The 7367-nt window shown below is 45.7% G+C and overlaps 1 pseudogene across 1 annotated transcript; it reads left to right on the forward strand.

Annotated features, from left to right (window-relative positions):
• The first annotated feature begins 3488 nt into the window (after positions 1-3488).
• Positions 3489-3972, forward strand: LOC109381085 (cytochrome c oxidase subunit NDUFA4 pseudogene; annotated as a pseudogene). Its single transcript, XR_002123629.1, has one exon. The product of XR_002123629.1 is annotated as a cytochrome c oxidase subunit NDUFA4 pseudogene (transcript).
• Positions 3973-7367: the final 3395 nt, after the last annotated feature.

A 7367-nucleotide genomic window follows, 5' to 3' on the forward strand; every position in this document is an offset into this window, starting at 1 on the left:
ATTACATGCATTTAAAATAGAAAAACATTTACTATACAAATTCAACACATTTCATAATTTCATCAAAGTAGGAAACTTCATTACTCAGATTTACTTTTATGATAAAGTGCTGGAATCTTTACCATTCTTAAAGGTAAGTCCAAGGGACCTAATGTCTAACTTCATATTTGGAGAGTTATTGGGGTTTTTTACTCTAAAACAAAAAAAAATGCAAGGTTGAAACTAAATATACACTCAAAAAATAAAAAAATAGGGCTGGCTGAGTGGCTCAGTTGGTTAAGAGCATGAGCTCTGAGCAACAGGGTCACCGGTTCGATTCCCACATGGGCCAGTGAGCTGCACCTGAGCTGAGCTGCCACTGAGCTGCCAACAGGTGGCAGGATGGCTCAGCTGGTGAGAGCATGTGCTCCTAACCACAAGGTTACTGGTTCGACTCCCATATGGGATGGTGGGCTACGCCCACCCGCAACTAAGACTGAACAAAACACCTTGAGCTGAGCAGCCACGAGCTGCCAACGGGTGGCCAGATGGCGACGTCGAGCTGAGCTACCTGCGCCCTCCACAGCTAAGACTGAAGGACAACAACTTGGCTGTTACCCTTCCCCAATTTCCCAATAAAATTTTTAAAAATAAATAAAAACCTTCTGTCTTGCTTTCCCCGCCCTCTTGGCCAGCGTCTATACCCTTCTGAATGGCATGGATTTGGTCTTAAGTCCTAACATGTACTAAAGGGGGCAACCTGACCAGGTTTGCTAAGATGAGGTAAATGGCAACACAGCCCCAAGTGAATCTAAAATAAAGATTCCTCTCATTCCTGTTCCCTTTTGTGTTCAGTTTTCATGACATAACTCTCTATGGCTTTCTGAACCACTGTAAGATTTCTGAGAGCAGAAATTATTTGTGAGTGAGAGAAATGTCCCCAAAAGTGCACAACCGCTATTGTGCAGTGGGGAGGAGCAAACGAGTTCAATACTGTCGCCTTAACCGTGAGAACAAAATTTGTGTTTTAAACAGACCTTGGAGTTTGTCTATGAAATCTAGTGCTAGAACGGGCAACCTTGACATGTATATCAGGAAATATTCACCACAGAGGCGCAAACATTTCATCCTTCCCCCAAGGCACCTCAAACAGCCACGAACAAAAGAAGTGACCGAGCCCACAGCACTGTGAGGAGAGGGCCGTCCCCCCTGGTCAGACAGAACGAAGGTCATTCTTTGAAATAATTCCTATCCAAGGCGTACAGTGACTGAAAAAGCTGATGTCATCCCACTAGTCCAGGATGACAATGGCCCCACGCCACTCAGAGTCACCCACAGCGCAGCAAACCAACTCTAAACCAGGCGTTAAAATAGAGTGGAAAATATTGAGTTTTGGTATTCTTTCTGAGTTTCCACCTCTCACTTAGCTTTTGGCAATAACCTAATAACCGTGTTTCCTGGGACAGGATTGGTGTATGTAATTTAAAACTATAGTTGTTTCTAGAAATTCTACAAATCAAATAGAAGTGTTTAACACCAACAGCTCCCTGAACACTCGTATTAAGAGATCCACACTTTTATACGTTGCACTGTTTACAGTACCTAAAGCTGCAGAGTGAGGGTTAAAATATGAGGGGGTACCGAAGGGGGAGGGACTATGACGACAGCTGCAGGCATGTTTTATAAGAGAAAGCCTTGGCACAGCAGCCACAAGTTTCAGCTGGAGAACAGCACGGAGTAAATGCACGCACCCACGAAAGCCCTGTGCGAGCCTGGCACAGAGCAAGCTCCCAGGAGGCGGCGTTATTACGCGTAAGCAGCCCATCCACTCAGTCACATTAACGTCCCCTTCCCCATGCAGGCACTGCGCTAAGCTCATCTAACTGGGTGTGTGTGCTCATCTAACGCCAGCCCTGACAACAGGTCACAGTTTTCCCATGTGACAGCTGAGCAAATGGCCTCAAGGCCTGCTCAGTGGCTTGCCCAGCGTCAGACAGCAGATGGTGCAGCTGGGGTTCACGTCAGCCTCTCAGGCCCTGACAGACTGCCTCCAGCCCAGCTTACTCAGCGCCTATCACCGTTTCCCACTCAACACCTCCTCTCGGATGCCCACCGGCACCTCAAACAACATGCTCAAACCAGTCACAGAGGTACGTTTTCTAAAAGGATAAATAAAATTCAAGAAAGGAACAAAGGAATCAAAACCACACACACACACACACACACACACACACACACAAACTAAAAGTGTAACTCTTCGAACTTTTCAACTAGGGTACTCCATCTCAGTCAACGACCACACTACTGATCCAACCCAATTCTAAGAGCCAGAAATCTCAGGCTCATTCTGGGGCCGTGGGATGGCAGAAGAGCCAAAAATACATCACAAACAAACAAGACTCGGCACAGGCAAGTGCTTTAGAGGGCAGAAAGCTGAAATAGAGGTGGGAAAGAAGGCGAGGGGAGGACGTCTGTAGCTACGGAAGTCACAGAACACTTCTGTAAGGAGCAGACATTTGAGGAGTCCCCCCTCCCCCCAGCATGACGGAAGGAGCCAGTCGTGGGAGCAGCAGCAGAGTAAGGAGCAGAGCGCGAGCCAACGGTGGAAATGAGTTTGGTGTCTTCAAGACGCAGGAAAACTGCCACTGTGGCCAGAGTGCAGAGAAAGGAAGCAGCAGGCGCTTAGGCAGGTGCGGGCGGAGGGCGCTGGGAGCCATGATACAGAGTCCACATTTCACTTGCACAGCAATCTAAGGTACTCAGAGAACCTTAGGTGTGATTGTGTACTCAAGGATTTGTTCAACCAGCAAATTAACTGACATCTACCTCACACCAGGTATTCTTCGAGGGGCTAGAATAAATTATCGGGGGGCAAAGGATGGGAAGCCAGGAGACCACAAACAGAAGGCTTCTGCAATAATCCAGAGATGGTGGTGGTTTATTTAGTCCACGGTGGTGACAGTGGCAACAGTGAGACACTCTTATTTTGGAAATACTTTATGGCCAGTTGCCAGGGTATTCTGATTTGTTTGGCTTGACTGCGCGCGTGCGCGCGCGCACACACACACACACACACACACACACACACACACACACACCACCCCCTCCTTAGGGAAACCGGCTATGGTCAGAGGAGTAAGGCAGATTTTAAGATTCAATCAAGGCAGGAGTGGGTGAGGAATCCTTGCAGGGTAACACAAGCATACACTGCATCTATGCAGCCTAAATTCAGCAAGGCAACAAAACAAGAAGAGTCTGCTCTGGAGAAAACACGCCCACTCTACACCCTAACAGCCGTGGGGCCCAGGGTAAGTCAAGTCTTTCAACTAATCTGGTCTGTGACTCCCTCAACTATAAAGTGGGACTTCCCTTGTCTGCCAGAGGGACTGAGACTGCTTGTATTGCCTGTGTCACCTGACACAGTGCCCAACACAGCAGTCATGCAACTTACAGTAAGACACACCAAGAAGGAAAACTGAAATTAAGAAAAAAGCAAACTGGACAGACACTAGCTAGTCCGGGGCCTCTCGGTTTTGTTTTGCTGTGCTTCCGGACCCCGAGACCACTGCCGCAACCATGCTGTGCCAAATCCTCGGCCAGGCCAAGAAGCACCCGAGCTTGATCCCCCTCTTTGTGTTTATTGGAGCTGGAGGTACTGGAGCAGCACTGTATGTTATGCGCCTGGCATTGTTCAATCCAGATGTTTGTTGGGATAAAAAGAATAACCCAGAACCCTGGAACAAACTGGGTCCCAATGAGCAATACAAGTTCTACTCAGTGAATGTAGATTACAGCAAACTGAAGAAAGAAGGTCCAGACTTCTAAATGAAATGTTTCTATAAAGCTGCTTAGAATGAAGGTCTTCCAGAAGCCATCCGCAGAATTTTCCACTTAACCAGGAATATTCTCCCTCCTAATGCACGAAATCATGTTGGTGTGTTATGTTGGGGTCACACTGATTAATAAATATCTGAAACTTGAAAAAAAAAAAAAGCAAACTGGGTAAAATCAAGCATCAGATAATGGCAATCTGAAAACTTTCTATGTGAATTTTCTTGAGGACAAAGTCAGAGAGTCAGAGATCTAAAATTGAGACCTAAGCAACACTGCTGGGAGCCAGGGGTTAATGTGAGTTACTAAGAGAAGTCACCTCAAAGAAACAAGGAGCAGAGGACAATGGGGGCGCTGAGCAACTCCCGGCCACACATGCCAAAGGAAAGCTGGCTTTGACAGCAATGGGGAAGATGCCCAAATGCCTCAGAGAGACAGAGTTTCTCTTTTCCACATGCCAAGGTGAAGAAACAGGAGTATACAGATAAAAGAAAGCATACTCCACAATCAGCGCAAAGGAGTCAAATACAATACCATGTGGAAAACAAGAAAGGGAGAAATCCATAGAATCAGAGAAAATATAGTTTACAAACCACTGAACTATTCACACGCACTTCACCAGTCCATCCCTAGAACTTAACGTCTCACGACAGGAACTCTGCAAAAAACTCACTGTGACCTTGTACTCACCGCAGACACGTGCATCTCACGAAACAGTTCTTGTCTGAACTACCTATGATACCGTCTGGTTTCTACTTCTCTTTTTAATGCTGGTGGTCACTACCCATAAGGCTCATTAAGCTGGCTGAATGGCACACTCACGAACTGGACTCCTGTGACTCAGTGCAAACCAGTGACTGTCCCTCCCCAAAATGTGTTCACGGTGTGATGGCCTATGCTTATAAAGCCTGCCTTCTCATGTCGAAGGTTTTCTCACCAACATCAAAACCCCACGCAAAACTCTCCTTTCTGGAAAGACATCATTCAACAAGTACCTAAGCACCCACTGTGCGCCAGGCACTGTGGTTGACACTGGCTTCGTGGGTCAGCTCACCCGAAATCAGTTTCCTGCTGCTACTGTAACAAGTTACAGGCATACCTCATTTTATTACCTTCACACATAGCCTTTTGTAAAAATTGAGTCTGTGGCCACTCTGTGTCAAGCACGTCTATCCACACCATTTTTCCAACAGGCTCTGATAATGGTTAGCATTTTTTAGCAATAAAGTATTTTTAAGTAAGGTATGTACATTGTTTTAGAATGCTATAGCACACTTAACAGACTACAGTATAGTGTAAACACAACTTTATATGCACTGAGAAACCAAAAACTCCATGTGATTGCTTTATAGAATATGTGCTTCATTGCCACCGTTCTGGAACCGAACCCGCAGTATCTGTGAGGTCTGCCTGTACCACAAATTCAGCAGTTTAAAACAACAGAAATTGAAGGGCCGACCAAGTGGCTCAGTTGGTTCTTGAGCGAGCTCTGAGCAACAGCAGTTCGATGCCCAGCCCGAGCTGAGCTGCCACTGAGCTGCCAACAGGTGGCAGGATGGCTCAGCTAAAAAAACAAAAAACAAAACAAAAAAAAACAGAAATTATCTCAGTTTCTATAAGCCCGAAATCCAGGTAAAAGCAACGGGGTCCTCTGTTCAGGGGCCCACAAGACCAAAACCAAGGTATTAGCAGGGCTGCACTCCCTGTCAGAAGCTCATTCAGGTTGCTGGCCAAACTCAGTTCCTTGAAGCCGTAGCCGGTGGCCCGTTTCCTGTCAGCCAGACCCAGTCTTTGCTCTTCAATGCCCACATTCCTAGTCATGCTCTCCATGTGGCTTCCTCTAACAATGACCATCAAGTCCCTCCAGCATTGCAAATCCATTTTGAAGGGCACATGTGAATAGATAATGCAGGCAAGCTCCCTGTTAGGATCTGGACCTCAATTACATCTGCAAATTCCCGTTTGCCAGTTAACAACATATTCACAGGTTCCAGTGAAAAATCTGGGGGGTCGTTCTACTTCCCTGACCATTTATTACAGGAAGTTGAGTAGGCCATTCTACCACCCAAATTTTTCTCTCATCTATATAATCAAGATAATGCCATCTCAAACGATTGCTTTGCCGATTAAATAACATAGCTCTATTTAAATGTGTGCCTACTACATGCTGGACCCCCTTAGCTGTGCACATGTTAAGGAGCCGGGACGTCACTTTCACAGGGAAGTACTACTACCCAGAGAGAGACAAACATCAACATCACTTGCCTGCCACTAGTTACAGTACAGAAGTTGAAATGCCTGTAGCAGTTTTACAAGGTAATTTTACATATGTTGATTGCAATAATTTTTAAAATGGGATTATATTTTGTCTTTTTTCATTTCATTACTCTGAAAATTCATTTTTATTGATGTTACAAAAGTCTCAGTTCATGAAAGACTGGAAATTTAAAAAACTGGTCCTTAGTAGTTAAAAGGATGTTTAAATCTATACTTCTAGCTTCTGACAAGGTTAATAATACAATAATTCACTTCCAATATCACAACGAGTTATTTAAAAACAATGCTGTTCCATTTCTCTGCGTCTGGGGAGCGGGGGGGGGGGTGCTGTAGGGAGGGTGGCCTACAGGATCATTCAACAGAGTAATTCAAGGAAACAGAGTGTACAAAAACAAGAACAAAAGAGCCACTCTAAAGCTGCACAAGGATCTCTTTGTCCCTTCCTTGCCTCCAAGAAACAAATTTACCAAAGATCCCAAGTTGCACTTGATTCTACAAATGCTTGACACAACCCATGAAAACTTGCCCCCCAGTCTGGGCCTATCCACTACATCAGACAGGGCCAACAAACAAGAGTAACTTAACAAAATTAAAAAACAAAAACCACTCTCTCAACTATAAAAGGTGTTGAACTTGGGGTGGGGGTGGGGGGGCCACAGTGATGCAGATACCCCCAAGCTGGGAGTGCTTCCACACTGGCCTGCTTCAAAGAGGGAGCAAGTGTTTCTACTCACCAGATCTAGGTCTTCTGAAAACAGGTGACCTCTTGCCCTTTTATTTCCACAAAATCACATGGGCAGATTAACCGACAGCAGCTACTTAAGTCAAAGAGTAGTGGGGGGAGGAGCGTTAACAAAAATCCAGCATGGTGCCCTTTGGTATTTACCCAAATGAGCTTGAAAACTTCTGACCCCACAAAAACCTGCGCTTGGAATGTTTACAGCAGCTCTATTCATAATCGCCAAAACCTGGAACGGGCAAACATGTTCTCCAGTAGGTGATGGATCAATAGTTATGGTCACTCCAGACTGTGGAATATTATTATTTAGCGCTTCGAGAAAAATGAGCTATCCAGCCGTGAAAAGTCATGGAGGGACCTAAATGCACATTCCTAGAAAGAAGCCAATCTGAAAAGGACACATACCATGTGATTCCAACCATAATATTAAAAAGGTCAGTGGCGGGGCCGGCCGAGTGGCGCGATGGTTAAGAACTGGCTTGGGACGCCAGAGGGCCCCGGTTCGGATCTCACATATGAGGGCCAGTGACACTGCCCTCCA

The sequence above is a fragment of the Hipposideros armiger genome, unplaced genomic scaffold (genome assembly GCF_001890085.2).
Source record: "Hipposideros armiger isolate ML-2016 unplaced genomic scaffold, ASM189008v1 scaffold_43, whole genome shotgun sequence".
In the NCBI taxonomy this organism is placed as follows: Eukaryota; Metazoa; Chordata; class Mammalia; order Chiroptera; family Hipposideridae; genus Hipposideros; species Hipposideros armiger.